The sequence below is a fragment of the Pogoniulus pusillus genome, chromosome 22, assembly GCF_015220805.1.
Source record: "Pogoniulus pusillus isolate bPogPus1 chromosome 22, bPogPus1.pri, whole genome shotgun sequence".
NCBI lineage: Eukaryota > Metazoa > Chordata > Aves > Piciformes > Lybiidae > Pogoniulus > Pogoniulus pusillus.
The window spans coordinates 14,277,255-14,293,724 of record NC_087285.1 but is presented as its reverse complement, the minus strand read 5'-3'; positions in this window follow the sequence as shown (position 1 = coordinate 14,293,724).

The following is a 16,470-nucleotide window of genomic DNA, read 5'->3' as shown; positions in this document are numbered from 1 at the left end:
TGTTCCCATTTCCTGGCCAGCCATTTAGCACCTCTAATATGCTTTCTCAGGTGGATACCTTCATTCTTTCAATATGTTTCAAGAGATTGCTTTTTTTTTAATCTGATATAATGTGAAGGAGCACTTAAAGATGTTCTGCTTCCTTGGCTTTACCTGTCCCAGCCCTGTCCATTTGCTTCTACCCAGTCACAAGAGATCATCTGCAGCTAAAAGAAAACATGCAGGCAGTGTGAGCTGCATTCTTGGAAAAAACTATAGAAAAGGTAACTCACTGAACAAAGACTCAAACCCAGTCTGTTCTCTGCCCTCATCAGCTATTTTACTGCCTAGCCCTAGTCAATTGGCAGCCAGACACTGACTCAAGTAGATTTCACCAAAAGAAGCTGCCTAAGCCCGCCAGCACTTTCCAGTGACAGGTCTTAGGTTTGTAACCACATCTCATCCTAGATGAGCACTATGTCTCCATCTGGTAGGGCTGAACCCAAACCAAGTCTCCAGATCAATCCCTGAGTAACTGCGAGCACATTTGTTAGACCAGACCCCTGTAACTAAACACCTAAATTCAAGCATGGCTGGTGAAGGGAAGACAGCCAAATGGGAAAGAGTATTAGAAGTTCTCTCATCTTTGGTTCTTTGACTCACTGGTACCCAGGCCTTACTCATCCCTTAAGTACACCCACATCATGGTAATGCAGTTCCAAGTTTGAAATTTATTACAGAACTCAGAACCAGCCCAGTTTTGAATCGGTACCCAATGAACTAGACACCCAAATATCCAGCCTACAGGTCAGGCAGCAAAACCTCTCTCTGGGAGAGAGGAACAATCCTAACTGTCTGAAGGCAAGTCCAAACCACAATTCTGGCTCTCTGGCACAGAGAAGGATCAAGCTTGGGCCCCTGTCAGGACAGTGTGTCAAACCATCCCCTGCACCAAACACCAAGCTAGTCTTTGCCAAAGCGCTCTAAATCCTTGCTGGAATCAACACAAAGGTCTTGAACCCAAACCACATCCAGCTCTACTTTTAGGACAAGCATGACTGGTTTTATCGAGGCATAGCCAATATGCCTGAAAGAGGGAGATTTTAATACATCATTTTGATTTGGGACAGAAGAAGGGGCCCTGGGAGGGTTAGAAACCATACCAGTAACATTTATTGGAGCATTTTACTCTCTTCACCACATGAATTAGATGAGTAAGAGCAGCAGCCACTGCCACAATGCTGCTGATATGACACTTGCTTCAAGAACACCACTGCTCCATGTCATGGGCATTGCTGGGTAGCAGATAAGTTTTCCAGGGGCACCACCTTTTTCAGCTTACAGGGGAGTATAGCTGCAGCCACTCCAACTTTTTCCTAAACAGGAGACCAATTTCTCATGTTCCCAATTCAAACTCAGAAGGGACTGGAGCACTTTAACTCTTTCACAGGTATTTTCCTGTTTAGACTGCAGTGATACATTTTACCAGCTTTCTTAAAGAGAGGTCATCTTAACTCCATCTGAGCAGTCAGAGCTCCTCATATACACAGTCACCAAAGCTTACAAGTGCAGGGACTGCCTGCTCCCTTACTGAAGAGCTTGTGTAGGGTAGCCGTTCTGAATCTGGCCATAAGAGGGAGATAAACTATTGCTTCATTTCTCAATCTTGATGTCTCCTTACAAAATCTGAGCTTATACAGGACTCAGAAAGCTTTGCTGACTCCTAAGTGAATCAGCTGAGCAAGGTGTGTTTCCATGAACTCTGACTGTACTTGCCCAATGCAAATCACACAGCAGATACTGTCATTTCTCAAGAGGTTTCATAGTAGGAAATAAATACCAATTAGGATTGGGGAGAATCTGAGGAGAAATGTGAACAGCCCAAGTGATCAGGGATGAAAACAGAGATTTAGGATGTGAAACTGTGAATTCTGGCCTACTCAAATTCCCTGACTGGGGCCAGTGTGAAAAAGATTGAGGGTAAAACACTGGCAGTAGTGCCTGGGGCCCCAGATGTCAGTGCCATGAGATTGTATCAGAACTATAGCTTTAGTTCTTGCATTTTTGTGATTCAGGTGCTGAGCCCACATCAGTGCCAAGTCATCCTTGGGAACATGACTGGGCAGTAACTAGCCCAGCAATAACTGCCCTTGTCTAGACACCAGCAGAAGCCATGGCACAGAGGTATATGCTACCTCAGCTGTCAGTCTGGGAGCTGGCTCCACCAAAAACTTCCTCCAGCACCGGGACAAGCCCAGGGAAAGGAACCATTGCAAAATGCAACAAGTTCAAACCCACCCACCCCCCCACCCCCCATACAAGCTGCAGGAGTGTGAGGACCTCATGTTCCACTGATTTCATCTTCCTGACTCCTATGAGGAAACTGGTGCCTTTTGCACTAGCATCTTTACAACAGATACCTGTTCATTCAGAAAAGTACACAAGAAAATCCCTGAACCATTTCAGGTCTTGGCCCTGCAAAGAATTCACATAGGGATAGACAGCTGCAGTCTGCTTTGCAGAGTTGGGGCCTATGGGAAGTCCAAGCAACTTCATACAGTAAATGCATCCATTTTGGAAGGGATTTGCAACAGAAATAGAAAACCAGGACAACCATGAGTTTCATATTTCACTGCAGCTCTGCAAAAGTGAGATAAAATAATCTTGCTTCAGAGAATGCTCCAAAAATTTCATATTCTCTACAAGGGGGCAGCACAACTGTAGGAAAAAAAAAGAAAAAGAAGAAAAAAAAAATCATCCATAACTCCCTCCCCATCCTAACCTCTCACTAGGAGAAAAGCCACACTGCTTCATCAGCTATCTCCAACTCTGCCCGAATTGCCACTTTATGAAGGGGAGCCTGGACTTAGCCACAAGCCAATGCAAAAGCTCACCTTTCCCAAAATGGTGCAGACAAGTGGGATTTGGCAGCTGTTTGCCCCACAGGCATATACTTGACAATTCCAGTTCCCCCCAGAACATCCCACTCTGTCTCTCCAAGGATGTCATGAAGGTGCAAGGGGTGGGGAGTGTCCCGCAGCCGTCCTAAACAGCTGGTTGTGGGGACAGATTCCTTTTCCCTTTTGAAGCAGGAAAAAGCCCTATGTGCTTTTTGTGGAGTACCGGGAAGGTACCAGGACAGCCGGGAGCAGATTTACATCAGCCTCCCCGACCCCCGTCGCTGTCGAGACACAGGGGTCAGGCAGACACCCGCTCCAGCTCCGAGATGCACGGGGAGGGGGTTGCTGAGGCAACAGCAGGCTTTCTTTAACCGCTATTTAACTCATCTCGCCCTCCTCCCCCCGCCCGCCACTGCCGACGTGCGCGGCTGAGGGTACAGCTTTGATTAGGGTGGGATTTTGCAGCCGCTGGATTTATGGGATGTTCCCGAGAGCCTGCCCTTGCCGGTGGCCCCGGGGACCGCAGCTCCACAACGCTCCTGGGCAGATAGTGGCTTCCCCAGCCTGCAGGTTACCCTCTGCAAAGGGCAGGACAAATGGGTGAAAAAGAGTTTTACCAAAGCCCCAGTCCTGAGGCATCACTCAAGACTGGAGTTCTTTCGGGGCGGGTGGTTGGTTAGGTATTCGTGTGGTTGTTTTGGTGGTGGGGTCTATGTTTGGTTTTGTTTCTGTTTGTTTGGGTGATTTTGTTTGTTGGTGGTTTGGGTTTTAGGATTTTTGTTTGTTTTGTTCCTGGGGGAGTGTTTTGTTTTGGTTGCTGTTGTTGCAGTTTTGTTGATTTCTGTTTGATTGGGTTGGTGTGGGTTGTTGTTGGGGGGGGTGTGTTTGGTTGTTTTTTGGGTTTGGGTTGTTTGGGGTTGTTTTTTTTTTTTTGAGGATCATACAATCAGGTTTTCTGAACGCAACAAAATTCCATCCTTAAGATGCTGCTATCTGGCACTACCCTCATTGCTAAGGACAAGAAGGGGCTGAAGCAGAATCAGTCACACCAAAGTGCAGCTTTGCCAAAAGCTGTGGTGTTTTTTTTGGGTGGGAAGTGAAACAGTTATCTGGTTAGGAGACTTGTAGACCCTCAAATCCAATTTTCTTACTGATCATATGTTCTTGGAAGCTGTTCTTCTCCAAATAAAACAGAAGAGAAAGGGGAGGTTTAGTGGGTAAACCTCACCCTGGTCCCTCTCAGTTAAGGCTGTTTCTTTTTAACTTTGACATCAAGGCAGGTTTTGCTGACAGGGTTTCAAGGGTGGCACCGTGGCTGGCATGCAGACCACATAAAGAGGTCACACACACATCCCTCCTAAAGCCTTGCTGCCTTTGCAGAGCTGCCTGAAGTGAGTTATAGTGGGAAGTTGTGCATGAAAACCCAGGAAGCATGCAAATGAAGTTCTGCCATGTGTAGAAGAACCATCTTCATGCTGTGGGACTAGCAACTCTGCACCACTGCACAGCACACATTGAAGCCTATAGGAAGCCCCAGAGAGCACCCATATGTAAAGAGGCAATTGATTTCTTGGCCAGTATTGCAGGCACAAAAACTTCAGGAAACATGCATTTGGGTATGTTTTCAATTAAATTTAGATCACTCTGCAGTCTGTCAAATCCCCAGTGAATGGCCATTTGAAAGGAGTGCTCACTATCCCAAGGTCAAGGAAACTGTCCAAGCTCATAGTAAAGAAAAGTTGCCCTGTAGGACTTTTTGAACAAGATTATTCCAAGTCTACAGACGAATCAGCACTTTGCTCTGATTACTGTCATCTCATCACTAAGAAGCATTCATGAGATGATTAGCTGCCTTGAAATTTGGTCTTACCAGAACCTATTAAAAAAACCCTTACAGTCTGTCCCTCTCAAGATCAGCTCCCTCATCTGTTATGCCCAGATTAAAAAAACCTCTCCCAGGCAGAAGAACAGCTTTACTCTAGAGCCTTCAGGATCCAGAAGAAAGCAGCTCTGAGAAGCAGCAGAAGGACAGATGACAGAACTGCCTTTATGGATTTGGATCTACCTGTGATGAATAATTTATAACTTGTGTAGATGTAATATGTATGCCATCCCTTACCTCTGTGAGAGCTTGGCTGCAAAAAGTGAAATCAAAAGGTTACCAATGAAACTAGGCTGAAGTGAATGCAGAGCTAAGCTACCAGCCTGCTGGATACAGAATCACTGCAAGTTTCTGGAAGATCAATAGACAATATTCACAACCAAACCAGCAGTTCAGCGTTCTGCAAGTGTTAACCCAGGGCAGTTGCAATGTGAGAGCCCATCCAAGAGAAATAAAGGCATGGCAATAGTGCTTGTTGGGACTGCAAAAGGGTTCCAAAAGAAACACGTTTATAAGATACTGGCACATAATAGTAATTAAATTGCTCTCACTGAAATGCAGGTGATAGACAGCAAAGAAATGGTGAAACCTCAAGACTTTGATCAGAAATAACAGGAGAGCTTTTTACCAGTTTCAGTGGAGGGAAGAGAGCCTGAATAGGCACAGATTCCTTTAATAAGCTTCTACAGGAAAAAGTCTGAGGACTATGAGGAGGAGGAGACTGTCTCTGCTGCAGCAGCACCTTGACTGTGACCAGTCTGTTCACGTCCAGCACTTTCCATCAGCATTTGTCTTGCTCTGCAGAATACCACATATTAATACTGCTGACACTTTATCACCCTGAAGATCTGAATTTTATTTATACAAAAATCAGAGGCAGACCGAAGTGGCAATAAAGATTCAGAAGGTCTTAAACGTTCTAGGAATCCTGAGCATTTTATTAGGTGAACTAGCAATTCTGCAGTAAAAATAGCTTTGGGTTTTGCTGTTCAATCTTACTCTTCCACATTGCTTTGAGCTTTCAAGATGTTAGAGTTCAGCCTGCAATGCGCTTTGGGCTGCGGGCAGGGAATAAGTTCGTAAAACACAATGTGCCACTTCTGCAGAATATGGGAGTCCTTCCCATCAGCTACACTCTCCCATTTCTAGCAGAAGATGGTAATAAGCATAAAAGAAGAACAGAATCAAACTAATGGGACTTTAAACAATCAGAAAGCAAATTGTGACAGCAATTATGACAGCTCAGTGCTTGGCAACACCTTCACCTTTCCCAGATGTCAGAGGATAAGCTATTTTTACTGAAAAAAAAGATGACAGAAAGAAGGGCTTATTTGGACATCTACAGCAGAAGTGAATTTAAAGTGATCTGAGCTTTGAAAATGGAGTTTGGAGGCAAGTCATTAAGCTTTCTTTTTCTGGAAGAGGGGACAGGACAGTTCATGCAGGATTAGTCTCTTCACTGGAATGCCTGTCAGTAACATTTAAATATGTGCAAGATTTGCCTTTTTCACTCTCTGGACATAGACATTAATTAGATTTAATTTTAGACTCTTTAGACAAGAAGAAAGTGGCACTTCCTACTTTTGGGCACATCAAGGGCTCCCATTTTCCTAGAATTCTAGAATCTTAGACTGACTTGGGTTGGAACGGACCTTAAAGACCATACAGCGCAACTCCCCTGCAATGGGCAGGGGGACATCTTTCACACTGTGCAAAGCTCCATCCAAACTGATTTTTAACACTTTCAGTAATGGGGCATCCACAAGTTCTCTGAACAATCTGTTCCAGTATCTCACCATCATTAAAAATCAGAAATAAATTCTTCCTCACGTCTAGTCTGATCCTGCCCTCTTTCAGTGTGAGAGTTTTGCTGAACAACCTCAACTTTCTCAGCCTGTCCCTGTAAGTACCACTTCCCTGGGCAGCCTTTTCCAGCCTTCCAGTGATGGAAACCTCCCCTGGCACAACTTGAGACCATTTCCTCTTGTCCTGTTGTTGTTAGATGGGAGAAAAGACTGACCTCCTCCTCACAAACTACTCCCCAACCCACAACATTATTTCCCTGTTCCCCTTCCATCCCAGCTGAGCCATAGTTTTATCTACCACACCACTGTCCTTCAACTTGATAGCAGTGACCACCAGTGCTAACCTAAGTCCAGCTCAGGTTTATTCAGCCATCAGCTCCATCATTCCTGCTCAAGCTCTGTATTCTGTCATAGCTTAAAGTTCTGTTCTCCCTGAGCATCTGCTGTGTGCACCAAGTCCATTAGGGCAGGAGCACATCAGCTCCACGTGGCAGAAGCACTTGATCCATTGTAATATTGAGTTTCACCATGCAGTCTTCAGTTATGTGACCCTGTAGATTTGACCTGATGTCAGAGAGGTCCTTGAGCTATTGAGATATTCCCCTGGGGCACCCTGCCCTTTCTACCAAAGAAATCTGATCCAGCAACAGGAAAGGGTGAGAATTTTCAGCTGTCCCCATTCACTGTGAAACAGTCTGTGCTACATGTGACCAGTATAAGATGTCCCTTGCTTTCTCCTTTTTTCCTCTCTAGGTACCAGTCTTGCACTAATTCCTACTAATAGCCACATAAGGCATTGTAATAAAGTTCTTACAAACACAACTGTGTTTTCCTTTTTCATAACACCATTTACAGCCAACACCCCAGATGGGTTCCAGACTTGCAAGGTGCTAAACAGCTGATAACCATAATCTACACCAAAACCAAGGCCAAGGGCATGCAGTGCTTTGCAGAATCAGACTGCATCAGTGGGATTTGCTCCATCCTCCACTGAAATCCAGACACCTCCAGCAGCAGATAAGAGCAGATATCTAATACAGAGAAACCATAACACTTTAGGATGGAGTGTTAACAAAAACTGTAACAGCATGGATTTAAAAGGAAAAAGACCAAAACAGAGCAGTGGCTCAACACATGCAAAATGTGGGATCTTCATTGATTTGCCTGTGCTCTCCTAACATCTCTTCAGTGTCCTGCAAAGAACTGTGTGAGCTACATGTGAAACAGGGAGATTATTCCTGATACCAAATCTCGCAGGAGTTGATCCCCCACTCCTGTATCAGTTATCTTTGTGTTTTCTAACTCTGCTGACTACAAAAGCTGAAGCCCAGAACTCCAGTGGCCTTTTGTGTAGGTAAAACCCTTTCAATTTTCTTTTCTTGCCACCTACTGTTTTCAAGCAGGGGGTTCTTTCTAATGACCAAGGGGTCTTGAAAGTAAAGAACAGCATCTGGGTTTAGAGTTACTTAAACATCAGCATAGAAAATGAGATTAGTCTTTTTAGGCTTCAGCAACTCAGAGGTGAAAAGTCCTCTGAGAGGTTTTGCAGATGCCAAAACAGGCCTGGCTTCTGCAAGAAGCCACCCTTGAATGGGCTTTTGGCTCTAAATGACATGTATTCATGGATATTTCATGGTCTATCTACTGTGAGTCCACTGTGCAGGGGCACATTTTGGTCAGAGTGGCTGCTACTGAGCTATAGATGTAGATGATCCAAAGATTCACATGTTGCTGATAGGAAGGTAATTTTTTTTTTTGCTTTTGCAATAGTGTGGGTTAAAGTGTCAGCTAGCAATTGTTTGATCTGGTGAACTTTTCCACATAGCATCTACAAATTGTGCTTCATTAAGCTAGAAGTATACAAAAGAAAAGCATAACCTCAACATTGAGGATGGAGCCAAGCTTTCCTCTGTTCTGACTCTAGCCCCAGCTGAGATGCTATGTTCGACTTGGGGCATTCTTTACCCTAGTTTATATAGCAGGGAAGCAGCAACAACCTTCACCCAAACTGGCTTTTTGAGAATTAAGGCTTGAAGAATGTTCTGAAGATTAAAATACAGCCCCAACATACATCCAAAAAATCACAGTTGCTTAAAATTGAATGGCATCATGGAGATTAAATACAGTCACAGAGGCATTTGTGAAGTCCAGACAATGATCACATCGATTGAGGCTATTCCTAAGGCAGACATCTAAATAAATGCTAATGAAGTAATTTCTGCAAATATCCACAACCAATGGGGTCTGCAGTACTTAAAAGTAGTAACAGCAGCAGGAACAGACTGTCCCTTGAAAAACAAAACAGAACATTGAAAAGCCAAAACTGAAAGTAACAGTTCGTGCATTTTAGACCTCTGAGAAACATTGTACCTTTGAGCCAGACTTTTGTTCAAGTGAAGACTTTTTTTTTCTCTCAGGCCTCCCTTAATTTCACTGCCTTATTTGCCATTCAGACCTTTTGCTTGCCACATGCCCATATGCCACAAGAATGGGCAGACTGTGGACCTAACTGAAGTCTACTGGCATCAAAAGGCTCCCATTAACAGACTTTTAACTAACCCTTTATAAATCACTGAAAGTTAGTGATTAGACAGACAGGCCCTTCTGAGTAGTGGAGAGACTAAAGTAACACCCCCTAAAATTCAGTTTCTATATGAACTCCAACCCCTCATGCTCAGGGGGAAGTCTATGTCTGCTTTATTTCATAACCTCCATGCCAAGAGTATTTCAAACACAGGAGAAATAGTTTCTCTCCAAGCCAGGGCAACTTTAGTATTTGCGCCCCTATCATCTTTGCTGTATTTTCTGAGAGCTGAGAGCATCCCAAAGCAATGTCAACTAGCCAATCCTCAAATCCTGAGCTTAGACCACATTCTGCACAAGAAAGAGTATCCTGAAGGTGGTAGATGACTTTAAGCAACACTTAGTGGAGGTTCCTTTGAGGTCTATGACACACTCTCTGAATCCTGAACCTGCTTTGTTAATACAAGTAACTAATTGACCAGCTAGGTCTTCAGAGTTGCTGGAGTGCTCTGGTGCCAGCTCACAGAGCCTTTCCAGAGTGCAGCTCACCATCAGTCACACAAAGTGTTTTGTGACTGCATAAAGAACATCACTGACGCACACTGCATCTCTGTGGGGTTGAAATGTGACTAAAGTCGTATATTGTGGGGCACACTGCAGGCACATTTGACCATGTCATCTGCCTGAGAAGTCACTGCCCTCCTGACGTCTCCCCTCTGAGCAGGATGGGACACCCAGCTTTCACTCATCTGGGTAACACCTCCCAGCCAGTTACCAGTTCCTTCTGCACAGAGCAGCACCGGGCTGACAGGTTTGATGATCAGCAGATGATGTTCATTCAGCCTTGACTCATAAGCCAGCTATCTCCAGGAAATTTATATGACTGAAAAGGTGAAATGCTTAGCTCCCTAACGGGACACACAACTACTCCTGACCCCAGGCCATGCCTGAGTTAGGGTAGTTTTTTATACTTAACAGCTAAAGCATTTTTAAACAAAATATAAAACCTGTGAATGCTGAAAATACATAACCTCAAAGATCTTTCTGGAAGGAAGAGAATCCCCAGAATGACTTCACTGAAAAATTAAGAAAAAAATCTGTCAGTCTATGTTACAGTGGCTGGGGATTGTGCTCGGTGTATCTGCCCCTCAGCATTTCTCTGCTGCCAGATCGCTCAAGTCCCCTAGCAACTGGAAGAACTAGCAGCAGTCCCAGTGTTCTTGGAGGTCTCTTCCAACCTGGTTGATTCTATGATTCTATGATAGGCCTAGGATCAAGGTGACTTCAAACCCTGTTATTTTAACAAACTCTGCATGTGATACTAAAAGACCTCCAGTCTGACTGGACTTGTCAGCACTAATTTGGCACTTCAGACAATAATTCCTAGGGTTTGCACTACTCCTCTGCACTTCCCAAACATCTGTGGCTTGTAAGAAGCAAAGACAAAAAGCCAGGCTCCATCATGAAAGCCAGACTCTGGGATGAATCAGTGAAGTTTACAGTAAGGAAGCAGAACCAAAGCCTGCTGGAGATTAGGCAAGGACCAGGACCAAACCAGTAAGTTTTAATTTCTTGAAAGTGTTTCTGGCAGCTATGGCACTTTGCAAATTGTCCCTCTATGAGGTTGAACAAGTACACCATACTTGGCATTTGCCTAAGCAAAAGACACATCCTAAAAGTAGCACCACTTCTACCTGGTAAACACCTCTGTGCTTTGGTCAGGCCAGTTCTTGGCCCTATAACTCTGAAGAGTCCAGTCTATGCCTCAGATCAGCATTGGTCTTCCCTGTGCTATGACTTCTGTTGAGTTTCACCACTGCTAGAGGATGCTTCTGTGCCACTAGCAGGTTCCCAGCTCAGCAACGCCTCCTGATGGTTCTGAGATCCCCTCCTGCTCTTGCTCTGTTCTGCACCACAGGAAAGCCACCAAAACACTTCTCCTTTCCCAGCACAGCCATACCTCTGCATGGCTGTCCAGCACAGGGCATGTCAGCAAGAACCAGCCCAGGCACTCTGATGGGGGTGTAAAAGGTCAGGCTGGTATTAGATTTTGGTCTTCCAGACATTTGTATGTAGCAGCTTCTTCCACTTTAACTACTTTCCTTTCAAATTTTTCAACTCCTGGCTCTGTCCAGACTGTGACCAATACACTGCTGCAGATCCTGAATGCAGTGGCTTAGAAAGAAGCTGCATTCCTAGCTGACGTTCATGGACAGAGCTGCACAGCTACATCTTCCCTGTCACCCACAAGATTTCATGCTTGCATCTTCAGCCAAAAAGCTGTAGAACAAGTTTACACTGTCATTACTAGGCCTCTTCATGCCTTCTGAGCAGTCCTAACTACTAGAGCTATGACTTTTCAAGTTAGGATGAATCTTTTTTTCTTTTTTTCTTTTTTTCTTTTTTTTTTAACAGTATTTACATTTTTTTGTAAATTCATTTCCTGCTCAGGCAGTTTGATTTTGTCTTATCCTACCATACCTCCCTCCTCACCACCCTTCACAGTTCCACCCCTGGTTTCCCCCACCTGGCTAGAAATTTAGGTATTGTACTGCTTGCTCTTCTGCATCACTACTAGAGATGGCAAACAAAATTAGGTCTAATGTTCTAAAACCAAACCGGGAAGAAAACTGACCTCCCAAGTCAAGTCTCATTATTTGCCTTGTTTTCTGAAGCTGCTGAAACCAAAACCCAGTAACACAGCTTCTGTTACTCTCCACAAAAAGGTCCTAAGGAAGAAAAAACACCCCATTTTTCAGCTCTATTTTTCACTGAAGTGAGGGAAGTTTTATTAAAAGGAACAACACTTTGAGGGTTAAAAAACAAACAGTTCTTCAAAAGTTATTTTTTGTTTTGGTTAAAAAGTCATTTTCCCAATAAAAAGTCAACAAAAGATTTCTTCAGTAACTGAGATGCCATCTTTATCAGCCAAAACGAGACAGCAGTCTGGAAAAGGGCATGAGCAGATTCAAATCTGAAGCAGGAGGGGAGATTAAGGGAGATCTACTTCACTATCCTGTTCCTAACAAGCCAAAAAACTCAGTATGCACCTCCCATTCCCAGTCCAGCAAATGAGACCCAGAAAGCATTATGCCTGGTGGAGGATCTTGTCATACACTTTAGCAAGAAATTCTTCACCATGAAGGTGGTGAAGCACTGGGACAGGTTGCCCTGAGAAACTGTGGACACTCCAACTCTGGAAGTAATCCAAGCTAGTTAGGATGGGGCCTTGAGCAACTTCAGTGCTAACCAGTGGGGGGACACCCTCCAAGCACAGAGATTCAGCAGTTTCCCAGCAGAAACATGCCACTTGCAGGGACCCTGAGCTCCACTCTCCTTCACAAGCTTGAAATTCTTCCAGATCAGTCCTCACATCTTTCCCCTGAGTTGGGGGAATGGCCAACACACTACAGTCATGCCAGAAGGGCAGAACATGAGAGTTTGTCAGCTGTAGCGACAGATTTACTACTCATTTCACCTGCCAACCTTTCTGTGCTGCAGAAAGGAAGCTACCACTCCAGAAAGGACTTTTGTACAATGAGGCTGAATTCCTCCCTTAGCTCTACACAAGCATCTTTATTGCCTAAGGATTCAGGTAATAAAATAAAGAGAGAGAACTTGATTCAGGTATTGTCTGCGTGGCAGCCTCCAAACTTTTCTCTCCATCACCCAACCAATGCTATTTGCTCTGTTGTGCCATCAAGGCAAAGAGCAGGCAAACGTTCAGCAGTGAGCTCTCCCCAGAGGGACAATTCTTGAAAGCTCAGCTGTCTTTAATATTATTATGCCAGGTTTTGGGAATAGCAAATGTTCTGATGACTATCTGCAACAGCTCCTGTGTTCCACATGGATGCTGCTGCTGCTGCTCCCATCCACTGCTCAGCTATTCTTGCTGTGTATCTGCAGAACACATCAGGCTTCAGTTCCTCCCTTCTAAGACTGCAGCTCTGCAGTCTTCAGGAAACACAATCCAAGGGACTTCTCTTGTGACTTTTCTCTGTATTTTTCACAGTGGGTGAAAAATGGGCCCAGCTTCTCTGGAAGCCCAATGAAGATCAGCCCAGTTCCGGATAATACAGCCCAGCCCCACAAAAGCACAGCACATCCCTCATTTCAGGAGCACCGCAGTGCACCAGATGAGGAATACATGCTGTGCTTTCCCAGTCCCAACAGAAAGTGGTCACATCTGGTGATAAAAAAGAGAAATGCTTGGACAAGTTCCTGAGCAGAGCCTTTCTGTTTGAGCAGAGCATCCCAGCCTCACCATCCTGCCATCATCTGTTCTGAACAAATACAGCTCGAACGAATGGCAGTGCAAGGTGCCATGCAGCCAGCCCCAGGGTTTGTGTACCTTTGGCAAATGTGAAATTGAGAGCAGCTGCTAGCACACTAGCAGGGATGTTTTACAGCTTGCTGACAATGCCAGATTCTGCAGATATTACAGCCCGTACTCAGTGGCATCTCTGGAGTATTCTGGTTTTACAAGCATTTCCCAACACACCACCAGGAACACACAAGAACTGCTCACATTTACGCCATCAGGAGTGGTTCGTCCTCTTCCACAGCTGGCCCAGACATGCTCCCTGAACTGCAAGCAGCACATCAGCGTGAGCTCAGTGGGGAGGTGCTGGTGTCTGTCCTTGCTGTGGGTTTTATAGCTGGTTCAGGGCACTGGCAGTGCATCTGCAATCAGACCTGATACTCCCTCTCTTGAGAAGTTACTTGTCTCATCAAGGGACAGTTGGATCATTTTAGAAAAGGCTATTATAATATTCATTTCCCAGCAGAGATGGGAAGCCTCATCAACTGAAGGTTTTCATTTGGATGAGGCTAAATAAATGTAAAATTATAGAGGGGATTAAGACAGATTAAGGAGTGCTTGTTACTCAGAAATGACTGCTGGTGGGCTGGGAATTTTTCCAAGAGGCTAAACATAACTTGACTTGCAGCACTATAAAGTGAGTATCTTGTGCTACCGTATCACTCCCCACGCTTAGAGTCAGCAGCTCCAGCCATGGCTTAGAAATCTGCTGCCCAGTCTTCTGTTTGCAGGTCTGTGTCTGATGACAGCTCCAGCAGCCACAATCAGCTGTCTCTGGAAGTGAGATCTCATCAGCCCTTGCACCTGGCTGAAGGCTTTCACCCAGAAGCAAGTGGAGACGTGCCTCAAACCCTGCTCACTATCAGGTCTGGCATTGCTGTGAACTATTACTTTCAGCAGTTTCACTGCCCACAAGTCCCTATCATGAATCCACCACCTCTAGGACAGCATTTTATTTTCTTAACAAGAGTTATCATCATTCTGGAAATAAAGCATCACATCCTTTTCTCTGCATACTGTCACAGCAGCACTGCTACATCTGTCTAAGGGGGTGGTGTGCCAATGCATAAGTACACTTTATCGATATACATATTCATTCTTTATCACTTAAACTGAAGGTTTGGACAGGCGCCTCAGGGCTGTCCTTTCTGTTAGGAATAAGATAACACTACTTTTGACCATAACTAAGCCACTTAGACCCCATGTGTCAAAGGTGAAAGCAAACCATAAAGTTGTAAAGACTACACACACTGCCAGGAAACAACATCTCATTTTAAAATGTACTCTTAGCATCTTATTTCCTTTCCATCAATTTGCTTGAAGATTGTGCAACAGACAATTGCTTAAGACCAAATAACACAAAAGCTGCAGTTTCAGACTGCAAGACAGCACTGGATTGCATGTTTAAAAGGAGACCTTGCTTATCTTTTGAAAGAATAGGGGGGAAAATACTATGCTGTAAAATATCTTAGGGGTCCTGGGACTTCTGGTTGTGTAACAACCAAAACTTCTCTTGAGTCATTATTCCCTCCTCTGGTTAAGTTCTCATTTGTTTTCACACACATGACATATTAGCTTCCTACATCAGTGGGTAGGAAGATCATATCTGCTTTATAATCCTTTATAATGCTGCTTCTCCTTCTCTCAAATAATTTCTTCCAAAAAAAACCTTTTAGGTAATCAGAGTCTGCCCACGGAACTAAAGAGAATCGCTGTCTCCTGACAATGATGGATTGCCTGTATTTTAGGAATGCTAAAAATATCAGGAGTATATTTACTGAACCGAGCAGATCTGAACCTGGAATCCTCCTCTCCATACTGCAGAGGCACATGGTGCCTGGCTTGAAGAGAAACTTAACGTGAAGTGAGAATCAGAATAAAGGGCAAATCTTTCCCAGTTCTTAGGAGAAACCAAATTATGTCTCATTTGATCCTTTTTCTTACCTGTTTGAATGGGCTCCCACAATTTCTCTCATACACACATCTTTTTTCCTCTAAACCTTTCAGGCCAGTCCCAACATTTTAGATATCCCTGGCAAAAAACACAATTGATTGCCCTCAGCTGTTATCTGCATAAGGGTCATACACAAATATATGTTTACAACATTAATCCTTTCTGCCAAGCACAGGACTCCCTTCAGGACAGGATATCACAGCTACAGATGTTTGCCTTTCCTTCAGTTGTATTAAAACCTGTAGCCTGCACCTCTCAGCCAGACCAGACTATCCTGTGCTGCAGCTCTGTGCTCCTAGCCAATAACCCTTCTGCAGATTTTAGAGTCACCATATTACACTGGTGAAAACTAAACTGATGGTCCAAACCTCTGCAAGTCTTAAAGCAGAATCATCTTCTCCCATAATCTTTTTAAGTCCCCTAACCAAAAAGTAGTTAGAAGAAAGGAAAATGCAAGCCTCATGCCTAAGCTTTGATAAATCTGCTATCTAAAACCTGTGAAGCAAGATCCCAGCATCCTCAGAGTTCTCATTCTGACACTGAAAACATTCAAATGGTAGGAGTGGAAGCCTACAGAGCACTGGGGCTATGTCTGGAGCACCACAACCAGCTGCTGCTTCTTCCTCTGTGCCTTGGTGTGACAAACTAGCATGTCCCATTGTCTGCTGGACCACAGAACTATTTACCCTGCCATGCAGTACACTCACTCCATGCTGGCTTTGGAGCTCATCAGCAAAACAGAGGAAACCCGTACTAAAAAACAAACGGATGCCACCCAGTAAGAGAAAATTAACAGTTTCCCCTAGGAGGTGACTCAGAGGGGACCTGACATTGTATAGATAATAGGGAGGAACAAACAGCAAACCATAGTTTAGCCCATAGCATCCATTCCAAGACAGACCAAGTATTAACACTGGCTCACATCAACTCCCCTTTGGCACTTGGCAGTAAATAAGAAGCAACCGCAAGAGCCCTGTGTTCTTTTCAATGCAGAACTAGATCACTATGTACTGAGGGAACTGTACCACCCATTGCCAGCTAATCCTGCTTCAAGGGCCCTAATAGGAAGAACCCCTGTGATGTAATGAGAAACTTGTACTAAGCAG